Source organism: Macrobrachium nipponense, chromosome 17 (genome assembly GCF_015104395.2).
Source record: "Macrobrachium nipponense isolate FS-2020 chromosome 17, ASM1510439v2, whole genome shotgun sequence".
Classification (NCBI taxonomy): Eukaryota; Metazoa; Arthropoda; class Malacostraca; order Decapoda; family Palaemonidae; genus Macrobrachium; species Macrobrachium nipponense.
Window position 1 is genome coordinate 69,021,537 of NC_087210.1, and position 13,675 is coordinate 69,035,211.

Sequence of the window (13,675 nt, forward strand, 5' to 3'; positions counted from 1 at the left end):
AAGTATGTATGAAACTTTATTGTAACATAACAATATCATTTTTATTTGAATATATATTGTTGCCATGAAATGTTTTTTGTCTCATGGTAAGTAAAGTTAAAAGACTGAAAAACTTAAAACAAGCAGCTTTGAGATTATTGTTTTTGCATTTTGAGAAATTAATACAGCACTAAACTAGAATGCATAGAGTACTATACAATGTAATAATCAAGAAAGAAACCTTACCCTGCCATACATGCACAGTGTGCACGAAACACTTGACAGTTAAATTAGGTGAGAGCGTCTACCATTGTTCGCTTTTGCCCACCAGCATACTGCTCATGCGCCAGATATGCTTCTTTGTTTACAAACATAATCTCTCCTATAGGTTAGTTTGGTTCTTTTTATAATAGATTTCCTTAGCCAATCCCTTCTTGAGCATATGGTTCCATAATGACTTTTCATATTTGCGGCACTGTTTCTTATAGTCCGTGCAGAGTTGTTACTTTGAAATATTTTTTGTTGGTTTTCCCGTATCGCATAATATAAATTCTCACACTGTTGCTTACTGAAATGTAAGTATAATACTAGGTAGGTAGGCAATTGTTTATCTTAAGGAAAGCAGAATTTTATGCTGTTCTCTGATGACTGACTTGTCCCTCATTCCCTGACTGGTCTGAATATTACAGTAGGTAACAAAAAAAAAAAATGTGTCTGTAATCTAGTACTGATTTTTGCTTTGTTATTATTGTTGGGTCAGGGTAGGAAAAGTCTATGGAAGAGCCTAAGAAGGTCTGAAAAAGCTTTTCACGTTAGTGAAAGGTACAGGAATTGTATGAAAGGATATTTATGATTTATTTATTTATAATAATGAAAAAGTAAAAAATAAATTATGTGAATGTTAAATAGTGCAGAAAAATTATTTTAATAAAATACAGCATATTTATTTTAATTTTCTTTGAAGTAAGGCTCTATTTGGCTGTAGACTTAGCTCATTGTTTACAACGTATGCGCGAGGGGAAAGTATTGCATGCGTCCCTAGTAAAATGGAAGTCAGATCACCCCTTGATATGGAAGTGCTGGGTTTTACATAGATATATGAAATATATTGCACTTATCAGTAAACTTGATTGATATTTTGGATGTTGCTTTTTTTTCATACAATGTTTTTCTTTGGTAACTGTAAATTAGATACTTTGGATTGTTTTATGTTTATAGTGTAGGCTAAAGAAGAAATTAAGATTGAGTTCTTGTTTGAAGGAAGATTTTAGGTGATTTAATGAAAATTCTGTTACACGTGTGTTTAAATAAAGTCCTATTCCCAGAGAAAATAGGGGAATAGTCACTACCACATTTATTCTGTAACCCTAGATCCATGAATGAATCCTATGTGCAGAAAATGTCATCATCAGCCACTTTTCAGGTTGTAGCTATACAGAAGGATTAGTAGCACACACACACACACACACACACACACACACACACACACACTCTCTCTCTCTCTCTCTCTTTTTCGCTCTCTCTCTCTCTCTCTCTCTCTCTCTCTCTCTCTCTCATGTAACATTCACTTCTTGGCTTGCACTTGACTGTTTCATTCCTAGTTTTTTTTTTTTTTTTTTTTTTTTTTGTTTTTTTTTTTTTTTTTTTTTTTTTTTTTTTTTTTTTTTTTTTTTTTTTTTTTTGTTTTTTTTTTTTTTTTGGGGCCATCTATACAGCCCTGTTGAAACCCTCTCTATTCCCCCTTCCTGGTACATCCAGATTTCTTTGTAGTATATCCAAATTGTACACAAATTGCACTATCCTTTCATCCTTTGTTTCACATCGCAACCTTTATAAAAACACATCCACCCTTTCACTGACGCAATCTTTCATTTTTGTGTATTACTACATTTGTCATGATTTAAGTACTCTTATGTCACATAAACTGCAGGGGCAGTTCATCGCTACAATTGTACAGTAACCCATTCCTCTCCTTTATCATTCATCTGTGCCTTATATCTCTTCCACCTTCAACAAATCCTAGGATTGTGCTTGCTTCTGCTTCAGACAGCAGTTATCCATTTCTATATTTTATTCTTATGTCCATTTGGTCATTTAACTTTTCTCTCTGCAGCATATTATTTACTTATTCCCCTCCCCCTTTTTCTGTTACATGCCCTTTTTTTTCCCATTGCATATCTTCTCCCATGCATTTTTTTATACCTACTTCCTCCTGACCTTATCCTTCCTTCCCTCTGTGTTCCAGCATGAGATGATCTTATCAGTCACTGTTTTATATGAGACATACCCAGTAATTATATAGCTTCTACCCCTCCTATCTTTGTTATTTGCTCCCGTGCCTGGCTCCATCGCTTCCTTCCCATTCCTTTGCTGGCATTTTATTTCGATTATGATAAATTTACCATTGTAACTGAAGTGTTGTGCAGTGGAGGAGGCAGCTACTTGCCCCTCGATTCTTGACAGAGGTCACTGTCCCGCTCCCATGCACCATGGAGAAGACATACCGGAGGTCCAAGAGAGGTTGGGGGTGGGGGCTACATACAGGTAGTCGCTCCCTCAGTCGAACCTGTTGCTGGTCCCAGATATCGACGCAGCCACTGGAAAGGTGTCTTTCTAGATGTGTGTGTTAGAGGAGGTGACTATCTGGCCCATCGGGTCTCCTAGACTTAATCACTGTCCTGCTCCTGTGCACTGAGGAGGAGACATACTGGTAGTCAAAGGGAGTCCGAGGGAGTTGCCCCCTTGGTTAAACCTGCATCTTTTCCCAGTGTTGGCAGACAGCCATTGAAAAGGCATCTTGATGGATGTGTAGTGTGGAGGCCCCCCCCCCCCCCCCACCCCCCCCCCCCCCCCTCAGTCGAACTTATTTGTTATAGGTTTTGACTGAACGCCGATGGAAAGGCATATCTTGTAGTTCACAGTTTTCATCCTATTCCAGTGGTTTGTCACCTCAAAGATCGCATCAATGGCGTGATTCTTTGGTCTCTTGACCTCTGAAGAGCTATTCTTCGGTTGACGGAGCCTCATCCCCTTGCAGTCTTGCTTGTCCGACTCCTCACAGTCGATGTTCAACTCGAAACTCAGCTGATTCGACTCTCAGTCTATTAAACTGATGGGATTCCAGTAGGGTTTTTTCCCCCTAGGTTGAACTTGTCATATGTTTATAGGTTTCAGCCGAATGCTGCTGCAAAGGCGTATCTTTTAGTGTACAGTTGTTGTCCTATTCCAGTGGCTGGTCATCTCATAGATCATGTCAATGACATGGTTCTTTGTTTGCTTGACCTCTGAAGAGTTATTCTTCAGTCGATGAAGCCTCGTTACCTTGCAGTCATGCATGTATGACTCCTCACAGTCGATTGTTGACTTGCGACTCTGCAGATGTAACTGAAGGTAGATAATGGATTTTTTTTTCCCCTCGGTCAAACTTGTCATGCTTTTATAGGTTTGACTGAATGCCGCTGGAAAGGTGTCTAGTGAGTGGTACTCAGTAGCCATTGGAATAAAAAGTTACTTATTTTACTTAATTAGTACAGTATGTCTTCTCCTTAGTGCAGATGGGCAGGGCAGTGACTTTAAGGCTAGGAGATCCGAGGGGCCAGATAGTCACCTCTTCCAACGCATATCCAGAAAGACGCCTTCCCAGTGGCTGTCTGTCGATACCTAGGACCGACAATAAGTTCGACTGAGGGAGGAACTTCCTGTATGTAACTCCCCGACCTCCCTTGGACGTCCAGTATGTCTTCTCCTTGGTGTGGGGGAGTGGGACAAGGACCTTTGTCTAGGAGAATGGAGGGGAAGTATCTGCCTCCTCCACTGCATAATACTTCACTATTACATTGATAAATTCAAGATACAGTACTTACGCGATTGGATTTGCACAAACTTTTCATTGGAACCTAATTATACACGAGTTCTTCACAATAGTGCGAACATTTGCGAATCCTCTAGAAACACTGCAAATCCTTGCTAAAGTGTTTAATTTATTATGTAAATTTTTAAGTTTTAAAGCTTTTCTGTATAAAATCTTTATCAAATTTTTATTTTTTATTTTTGTACATAAATAAATATGATACAAAGGTAATTACAGCACCTACAGTTGGTGCATATACGTACTTTTACAAGGTGCAATACCCATTCACAAAGTTACTGCACTTTTCAAAGATGATGTCACTTCTGAAACTTTGTTTAATTTCTGAAGTATGTACTAGTTTACTACAATTAGTATAAGTTTTCATGCTTTTAAGTATAAAGTCATTATGGAGATTTTGTATGTGCTATTTATATTTTTTAAAATATATATAAATGCAATACGTAATTCAGTGTTTGTCACTATATAAGACCTCTATGATCAACTAGTAAAACATATCGTAGACTTAACGGAGTTGTCTTTCTGTGAAAATTACTTTCTTAACCTCGGAGGAAAGTACTGGTACAATCTGTACTATGTTATGTAATTACAGCCCATACAGTTAATGTACTTAAAGAAGATGTTATCCCATTCACACTTATTAAAGATTATACCCCTCCAGAGGTTTACCTCACATGACCTGGAGGTGATGCCATTTGATCGGGCTGGTTTGATAATATGAATTCGTTAAATGAACTAAAACATATCAGAGATGTAACTAAGAGTTGTATTAAGTGTTTCTGTAAAGATTACACTTTTTTTTAACCTGAAAGAAAAATGCTGGTGCAATCTGTATAATTATCACTTGTTCCGACACGGCATACAAACCTGAGGTCCTTTTACAATAGGAAGGTACTAGCGGCAGTGGATAGGTCAAAAGCTTTCGAAACAAGGGGTTCGGTAGTTAACTGCTTGTCCGACAGGCGCGCGCGACTGGGAGGTAAACAAACCACTTTTGCTTTCGGCCTCACAGCGAGTGGACGTGTGTGTTCGATGCTCTCTGCCCGCTTCTCGTCGTTTGCTTTCATTGAGTATTTGGTTGTGTTTGTGTATGAATCATAATTGTAAGTACAATCATTTCCTCTTTTTTTTTTTCATCATTTGTGAATTATTGATCAATCATGGAATCTCCACGCCTCGCTACCCCCGGAGATTGTGCGGGTACCGAAGGGCGTAAATGCGGAAAGTTTCCGCTCCTTCCCTGAAATTGATCCACATATTTTGTGCGCTCGGTGTCGGGGGCGCGAGTGCACCCGAGCCGAGCCCTGTGAAGTGTGTTGTAATTGGTCGGAGGCGCAGTGGGGCTTGTACGAAGGTAGGAAGAAGCGAAGGCCTGCAAAGGAGTCGTCGGACAGCTCTCCCGCGATCCTTTGGTTACGGACACTTCGTCTTCTTTCCTGCCGCCCGCTCAGCTCCCACGTTTGGCGCCTTTCCCTTCGGGGGGGGTTTCTAGGGTCCTTCTCCTCACCCGACCTGTCGAGAGTGGAGGAGGGCGCTAGATACCCCGATGTCGAGTTGTACTCTGGGTCCTCTATCCGTTCGTCTTCAGCGCGAAGCGGGTAGAGGATCCTGCTAATCACCCGACCTTTGCTTCCTCAGGTGCGGTTGCCGCGAAGGACGACCTCGGACAGTGTGGGCATCGTTGGGTCTGCAGGGCGTGCCGAGTGTCCAGGGGCTGCTCTACCATCTCGCTGGCTCTGTGGCGGTCACGCATGCTACGGTAACGACACCACCACGACCCTTTCAACACCTGGCTATGCTTCACCACCTCCTCACCTGGTGTACACCCCCGCACGCGGTCCTCTGTCACACCAACTACATCGGTGCAGGGGCCAGTCGTCGTACCTCGGGGGAGTGTGATGCCCGCCAGCCTGGGTTTTTGCCCGTGCTGCCGCGACCGGACTTCGTGTGCCCGAAGAGCTCGCCCCTGGACCTCCCACCTGTACCTAGGATGTCTGTGCCGCTGGTCCGTCCACCTGGACCGCCTGTACAGCCTGCCGTACCTGCCGTACCTGCCCAGCCGCTGTTCACGGACGTGACGTTGCCGACCACTGCTGCCGTTCCTGTACCTGCTCCTGCCGTCTCACTGCTGTTCCTGTGATGCCTGCACCTGCTGACGTTGTTCCTGTTCGTGGCGCCGCTGCTCCCGATGCCGATCTGTTCGGACAGGTGCGTCGGGCCCTGTTGCTTCGGCAACAGCAGCCCCGGCTCCGCCCTGGATGACAGATCTGACATCGGTCCTGAGGAGGTTGACGAAGAAGAAGAAGAAGAGGAGGAAGGTGTCGTCATCGTCTTCATCGTCTTCTTCGTCGTCGTCGTCGTCTGCCGCCTCTTCCCCTTCTTCTTCTAAGGCTCCCCCGCCTAAGAAGAAGAAGGTCGCCTCCCCCCCCCTAAGAAGTCTCCTTCGGGAGCTTCTAAGGGCCCGTCTCGCTCAGGTGAGACGGGGGGTTCTTCCGCTGGTCACCCTGCTCCTTCGGGGGCAGGACCCGTCTCTTCTTCCGCAAGGAAGAAGACTACGGGGACCAGAGGAGTGCCGGCTAACACCGGCACTTCCTCACCTGCTGTTAGTGGTTCGACCACGGCAGCAGGGTCCGTCTCGGCCTCTCGTTCGCGAGAGGTACCGAGTGTAAGGTTCGCCTACCAGCGACCGTGCAGCTAGGAACCAGACCTCTGAGCCAGCTCAGCGTCAGGTTCACGGCACGGAGCGGAAGACTGGTGACAGTCGTTCACGCGATTCTCACCAGACCAGCTCTCGCTCTCGCGGCGAGCAGCTGGCTACCCGGGCGGACGTGACGGTCCACGAACCGGCCACGGCTGAGGCTGGGAAGAGGTCCCCCCGTTCGCCGGCGCCAGCCACGGCTGGTGCCAGCGACGTGACGCGCCGTGAGGATACGCACCGGTCTCACCGTGACAGTGGAGCTCGCCGGTCGCCTGACCGTCACTCTCACAGAGAGCGATCGGGTGTACGGCGACCAGCACCAGCTCCTCTGACACACGAGACCGGGGCCCGCTGTTCTCGGTCCAGCCGTTCTCCACAGCGAGACGGCTCGACTAGGCCTGCAGCTCGATCGCCACCGCGGGTTGACGATCGCCTGCAGTCTTCCAAGCCCGCTGGTTCTGCCAGCGAGCGAGGAGGGAGCGTTAGGTCTGCCTCTCCCATACCTTCAACCTCCTCGGGTTACACCGGGAGGGGCGAGGTATTGAGGAGTGATCGTGAGGGGTGCGCCCCTCAGGATCCCACCACGACGTCCTACGTACCAGGCACGGTTCTCGGACCGGCCAGGTCGTATGCACAAGTGGCTGGAGGAGACCGAGAGGGGTCTGTCGCTGTTCCCCCCCTCGAGGGGGGAGGGTCTCGGGAGATGCTCCTGTTCGAGGGATCTGACGGTCCTACTCCGCAGGACGCAGTAACTCTGAGATCCAGAGGAACTTTGCCGAGGTAATTGCGCTGATTCGTCAGCACAACGACCTCGCGGAAGGATCGCCGCTCCCACCATCCGAGCCCACGTCCCGGCTCGAGTCGTTCTGGGGCCCGAAGAGGGAACCCAGACCGACGGTGGGTTTGCCGCGTTCCGAGCTTGCCGACTCAGTGCTGGACCAGGTAGAATCTCTTGTCTCCGGGCAAGATGGTTCTCTCAAGTCTGGCAGGTCGAGCAAGCTGCTTCCACCTCCTCTGCTGCGACAGCGGCGTTTTTACGTGCCATCTGAGGACCCGCCGATGCCAACCCACAGGTGAACCCGGAGTTAGCCAGGCTGACTCCGGGTGTGTCTCTGCAGCAGCTCCTGTCCGAGAACCTATGGTTCTCGCAGCAAGAGGCACTCGGCCTGGAATCGACTGCCATGGCAGCTTTCCAGGCCGTCTCCTGGTTAGATCTGTGGTCCCTCACAGTATCTAAGGTCGCAGCCAACTCCGGGGGAATTTCTCCCAGAAGATGACTCGGCCTTTAGGAGACTTTGCCAGTCTGGGGGAAGAGCCATCTCCTTCCTTGCCCACCAGACGGTGAACCTGTGGGCCAACCTGGTTCTCCGACGTAGGGACGCTGTCCTTACTCGGGTTTCCAGGGCGGCTGGGCGTGAAGCGGCATTGGGATTACGCAACAGACCTTTACGGAGTTCCACGTTCCTCTCTTCCCAGGAGAGATGGTGGACGCTGCTGGTGGACAGACGGCGCACTGACGACAGTGACAGTCTGGTTCACCAGGCAGTCTCGAAGGCTTCTGGGCAGCCTCGGACTGCGGCCAAGCCAAAGAGCTCGGCTAGCGCTTCCTCGGTGGCTAAGGCGGGTAGTCACGTCGAAGCCCCACCGGGGAAAGACTCTGTCTTCTTCGACTTCTACAAAGGGGAGCCGTAACAGCCCTCCTCCCAGCCCTCCTTCTCCCGAGGAGGCTCTGGGAAGAAGTCAAAGAAAGGGGGGAAACGCTAGGGACGGCGTTCCCCCTCACCTGCTGCCGGAAAGTGGGGGGGTGCCTGGCCAGCCATGGGCAACTTGGCAGCGCCTAAACTGGCGCCGAGACCTGGATTGTAGATGTTCCTTCGGGAGGGATATCTATTACCCTTCGAATCTCGGCCACCCCTCACCTCCAACCCGGTCCAACAGCAGTCGTACGTTCCAGGGTCATCGAAGGACGTAGCATTGAGACAGGAGATCAAGACCATGCTGAGCAAGAGAGCTGTAGAAATCGTCACGGATCAGTCACCGGGCTTTTACAGTCGACTCTTCCTGGTGGAAAAGTCTACGGGAGGCTGGCGCCCGGTGATAGATCTCTCTCCTCTGAACCGGTTTGTTCGCCAGACCCGGTTCACGATGGAGACGGCACGTTCCGTGCTCGACTCCATCAGGGAGAACGATTTCATGCTTTCAGTGGACTTAAAGGATGCGTATTTCCAAATACCCATTCATCAGTCCTCCAGAAAGTACCTCCGCTTCATCCTCGACGGGACGGTGTACCAGTTCAGGGCACTTTGCTTTGGTCTCTCAACCGCCCCACAGGTGTTCACGCGAGTGTTCACTCTGGTGTCTGCTTGGGCCCATTCGCACGGGATACGTCTGATGAGGTATCTCGACGATTGGTTAGTCCTGGCGAGCTCCCGCTCGCAGTTGCTACAGGACAGGGATCGACTGCTCGAGTTCTGTCGCGATCTGGGGATCGTTGTGAACTTCGAAAAGTCCGATCTCGAGCCCAAGCAGAGGATGAAGTACCTGGGTATGCTGATCGACACGGTAGCAGGGCGAGTCTTCCCCGCAGACTCGCGGATCAGCAGATTCAGGGAGGCAGCCAACCAGTTTCCCTGTATCGGCAGGAACAGGTAGCTCAGCGATGGCAAGTCGTGATCGGACACCTGCCGTCACTCGAGAAGTTAGTCCCTCACGGGCGTCTTCACCTGCGGTCTCTCCAGTGGAGACTAAAGGAGAGTTGGTCACAGGCGACGGATCCCCCAAGCTTTCCAGCTGTCACTGACACCGGAGGTGAGGCAGGACCTAGCCTGGTGGCCTGACGACAGGAAACCTCTTAAGAGGAGTGCCTCTGCGCACTCCCCCCCCGGGCATGCAGCTGTTCTCAGACGCATCGACCGAGGGATGGGGCGCACACCTGGAGGAGTTGCTGACTTCAGGAGTGTGGGACGAGAACGACAAGCACCTTCACATCAATGTACTGGAACTCAAGGCAGCGTTCCTCGCTCTCCAAGAGTTCCAGGACCGCTTGATGGGACACTCAGTGGTGTTGATGTGCGACAACACCACGGTAATGGCCTACGTCAACAAACGGGGGCCTAGTGTCTCTCCTGTTGTACCAGTTGACTCGGCAGGTGCACGAGTGGGCCAAGGCACACTCAATAGAGCTGTCGGCACGCTACATTCCAGGGAAGGAGGAATGTAGCTAGCAGACACGCTCAGCCGTCGGGATCAGGTGATAGGGACCGACGTGGTCTCTACACCAGGACGTGGCGGAAAGCTCTTCGACCTGTGGGGGCGACCAGTCGTGGATCTGTTCGCCACCCGGCACAACAGAAAGCTTCAGGTTTTCTTCTCAGCCGTGCCGGACCCATGGGCAGCTGCAGAGGACGCTCTTCAACACCCGGGGACAACCTCTTCGTCTATGCCTTTCCCCGTTTCAGCCTGATTCGCAAGGTGGGATCAGTCGAGCACTGGTCACCCCGAATCTCAGATGATCCTGGTGGCTCCCAAAGTGGGCCACAGGCCATTTGGTATCCGGACCTGCTGGCTCTTCTCGCAGGAGAACCGAGAGAGATTCCCCCTTGGCACAACCTTCTCGCCCAGCCACACGTCGAGCGGTACCACCGAGCAGTCCAGTCCCTACGACTTCACGGCTGGCTGTTATCCACCATCTCTTGCGAACGAGAGGCTTTTCTCGTAGCGCAGCAACAGAGATGGCTGGGGAAACGTCGTCAGTCCTCTGCAGCGTGTACCAGGGGAAGTGGGCCGTCTTCTGTGGTTGGTGTCGTAGACGGGGTCTATCTCCTCTCAGAGCCACTCTTCAGCAGGTAGCGGATTTCCTCGTTTTTCTTCGCCGAGAGAAGCTCCTCTCAGTCCCCACAGTCAAAGGATACAAGAGCCGACCCTGGCTCTCGTCCCTGAAACTGAGGGGATTGGACATCTCGAACTCGTTAGAGATCTCCTTGCTTTATGAGGAGGCTCGAAAGGCTTGCCCACCCAGGGAACTCAGGCCCCCTGCGTGGGATAATGACCTCTCGTCCTTAGGAGGGCTTTGACTCGAACGCCGGTTCGAAGCCACTCCGAGTCTCGTCAGACAGGGATCTGACCCTCAAGACCCTCTTCTTGCGGCCCTGGCATCGGCGAAGAGAGTAGGGGAACTTCATGGTCTTTCCTATGATGTACGACACTCCAGGGGATGGGGATCTGTGACGCTCGATTTCGTCCCGAACTTCGTTGCGAAGATCAGAAACCGTCTGTCCCTGACGACAGGTTCGAGTCCTTCACGATTCCCTCCCTAATGGACTTCACCGATAATGATGCGGATGAGATGCTGCTTTGTCCTGTGAGGGCGCTACGGCGCTATCTGAAGAAAACTCGACACCTCAGTCCTGAGTGTCGACGCCTTCTTCGTTAGCACCGGGGTAACCAAGAAAAGAAGTATCCAAGAACACTCTTTCATTCTGGCTGCGTGAGGTCATCAGGAGGGCGTATGAGGCTGATGGTAGTGACGACATCCGTACGTCCCGTCCGAGAGCTCACGAAGTCAGAAGTATTGGCCCCTCGTTGGCGTTTCGTAAGAACTTCTCCGTGGCGCAGGTCCTGAAGGCAGGGGTCTGGTCTAACCAGATACCTTTACGTCCTTCTACCTTCGGGATATTGCCCAACAGGTCCTTGGATACCTTTTGCCTGGGGACCCATGGTGGCTGCTCAACAAGTTGTGTAGCTAACCCAGACCCTCGCAGGCTGAAACATCAGAATCGAAGTCCTGGTGTGTGACTGTGTGGATGGATGTGTGAGTGAGTGACTGGCTCCCTCTTCCCATCTTTTTCCTCCTCCTCTACCTGTGGGCAGAGGGCCACGGTCGTCACTACGCTGGATGAGGACGAGATGCAGGTGAGCTATAGACAGAGCCCATCCTATCCCTTTCACTAGGGATAGGAGCAGAATATCCACCACTTCCTCCTACAAGGGGGGGGGAAGTGGATGCCTACAAGAGTCAAACCATGACTTTATTTTGTATCCTGTTACAGGAACAAGTTCTTACATGCTGGTACGAAGAGATACGCTTGCCTCTCTCTTAGTACTCGGTCCAGAGGTCTGACCATTGATCCTGCGGTGCACACACCCCGATCAATCGGACAGAGGCTTGGATCCCTCCCTCGCTCTTACGACCGGGGAGGCATTCCAAGGTTGGGGGCGAACACCAGTCTGTTCACAAAAGACTCAGATTCCTCCCACCAAGAAGTGAGTCTTCCTATTGTAAAAGGACCGAAGGTTTGTATGCCGTGTCGGAAACAAAATGACAATTTGTCCAAAATTGCATTTTTCCTAACTATACAAACCTGAGGTCCTTTTACATAGTCCCACCTCATGCCACCCCTCACTCTGCAGTTTTTGCTTGGGCCAAAAGCAAAAGTGATTATTGTTTTATTTTACCTCCCAGGTTCGCGCGAGCTGGAGAGCCTGTCCGGAAAGCAAGCAGTTAACTACCGACCCTTGTTCGAAAGCTTACGACCTATCCAGCTGCCGCTAGTACCTTCCTATTGTAAAAGGACTCAGTTTGTATAGTTAGGAAAAATGCAATTGGACAAATTGTCATTTCTGAGTACCCATACTTACTGTTTTTTTATTTATACAGTAGTGCCTCAGGTTACGAAATTAATCCGTTCCGAAGCGGCCTTCGTAACCAGATTTTTTTGTATCCAGAATTACTTTTTACATGTAAATTGCCTAATTCGTTCCAAGCCCTACAAAACTACCTCAGTAAATTTTATAATTAAAGGAAATTGACCAGTAAACCATGAAATACAGCAATTTGGACCATTCAATACCTAACCTAACCGTTACTGTACGTACCTGTAGATAAAGTGTATTAGCGTACAGGGTACAAGAAACACTGTACGTACAAGGACCCATGGCTAATAACATAAATAATTAAGTTCACACACAACTTAAAGTACAACGAAAGCGAAATCACTAACACGAATTTGTGTTAATGAATGAAATCTACGTGAACGAATCAATTCCACGTGTGTACGATAACGCTGCCGAAACGAAATGGTCGAGGAACTCCCTTACATAGATGTATGATGGGATATATGCTGACCAATTGGAGTGCAGGATCTTACAGCAGTAACTAGCATCAGGAACCAATGGGAGAGCGGGAGGATGGTGACGAGTCTACTGAGTTGGCGGCGCACAAGTTTTAAAATTGTTCTCGGCGGCCCGGCGAATCTCGGACTTTACAGTACACCCTTTCGCGGCCTGAATTATTTTTGTACACAGAAGCAAAAAAATATTCGTCTTTGCCTTCATAACCCGGATTTTTCATACTTAGGGACTTTTCATATGTAGGGGTATGACTGCAGTCCAATACCTTTTTAATGTGCATAAAGTATGCATGTTATGTTTCTCTCTCTCTCTCTCTCTCTCTCTCTCTCTCTCTCTCTCTCTCTCTCTCTCTCTCTCTCTCTCTCTCTCTCTCATAGTTAGCCCTCACACTAGTACATGATTTTCAATTAGGTGAGTTTTACCTTCACCCTCTGGAAACGTACGTACTACATACATATTTTCCTTATTTTATTGAATTGTGTACTTTCATTATGACTGACTTATGAAGTTTACCTAGTGACGCAAAGAAAACTTCTTTTACTCCGAGGGAAGAAGAAAATGGCATACCATGAATTAAGGGTAACGTTAGTATACACACAAAAATGGATAAGTACGTACTTAGTAATGTAACTATTTTTATGCCAGCCAGTTATTTCTTTTTTTTTAAGGGTAATGTAATAAACTAACTTTGAAATCAAATTACTGTAATTTCATTTAAAAGTTAGCTTAATACTTAATGAGCATGATTAGGGTCATATTTAGTATTCAGACTCTTAGAAACAATTATTTATTAGCATTTTTAGAGATTGTGCCAAACTTACGTGAAACTTCCCCTTACGCAAGGGGGTGTGGAACCTAACCTCGCGTAATTTCGGGATATTACTGTAATTTAAATAAAATGCTGGTAAAGGCATGGGAAGGAAGTGATGAGCCAGGCACGGAAGCAAGTGACTGAAGATAGGAGGGGTAGAAAATATATAGGTAAATACTGGGTGAGTACT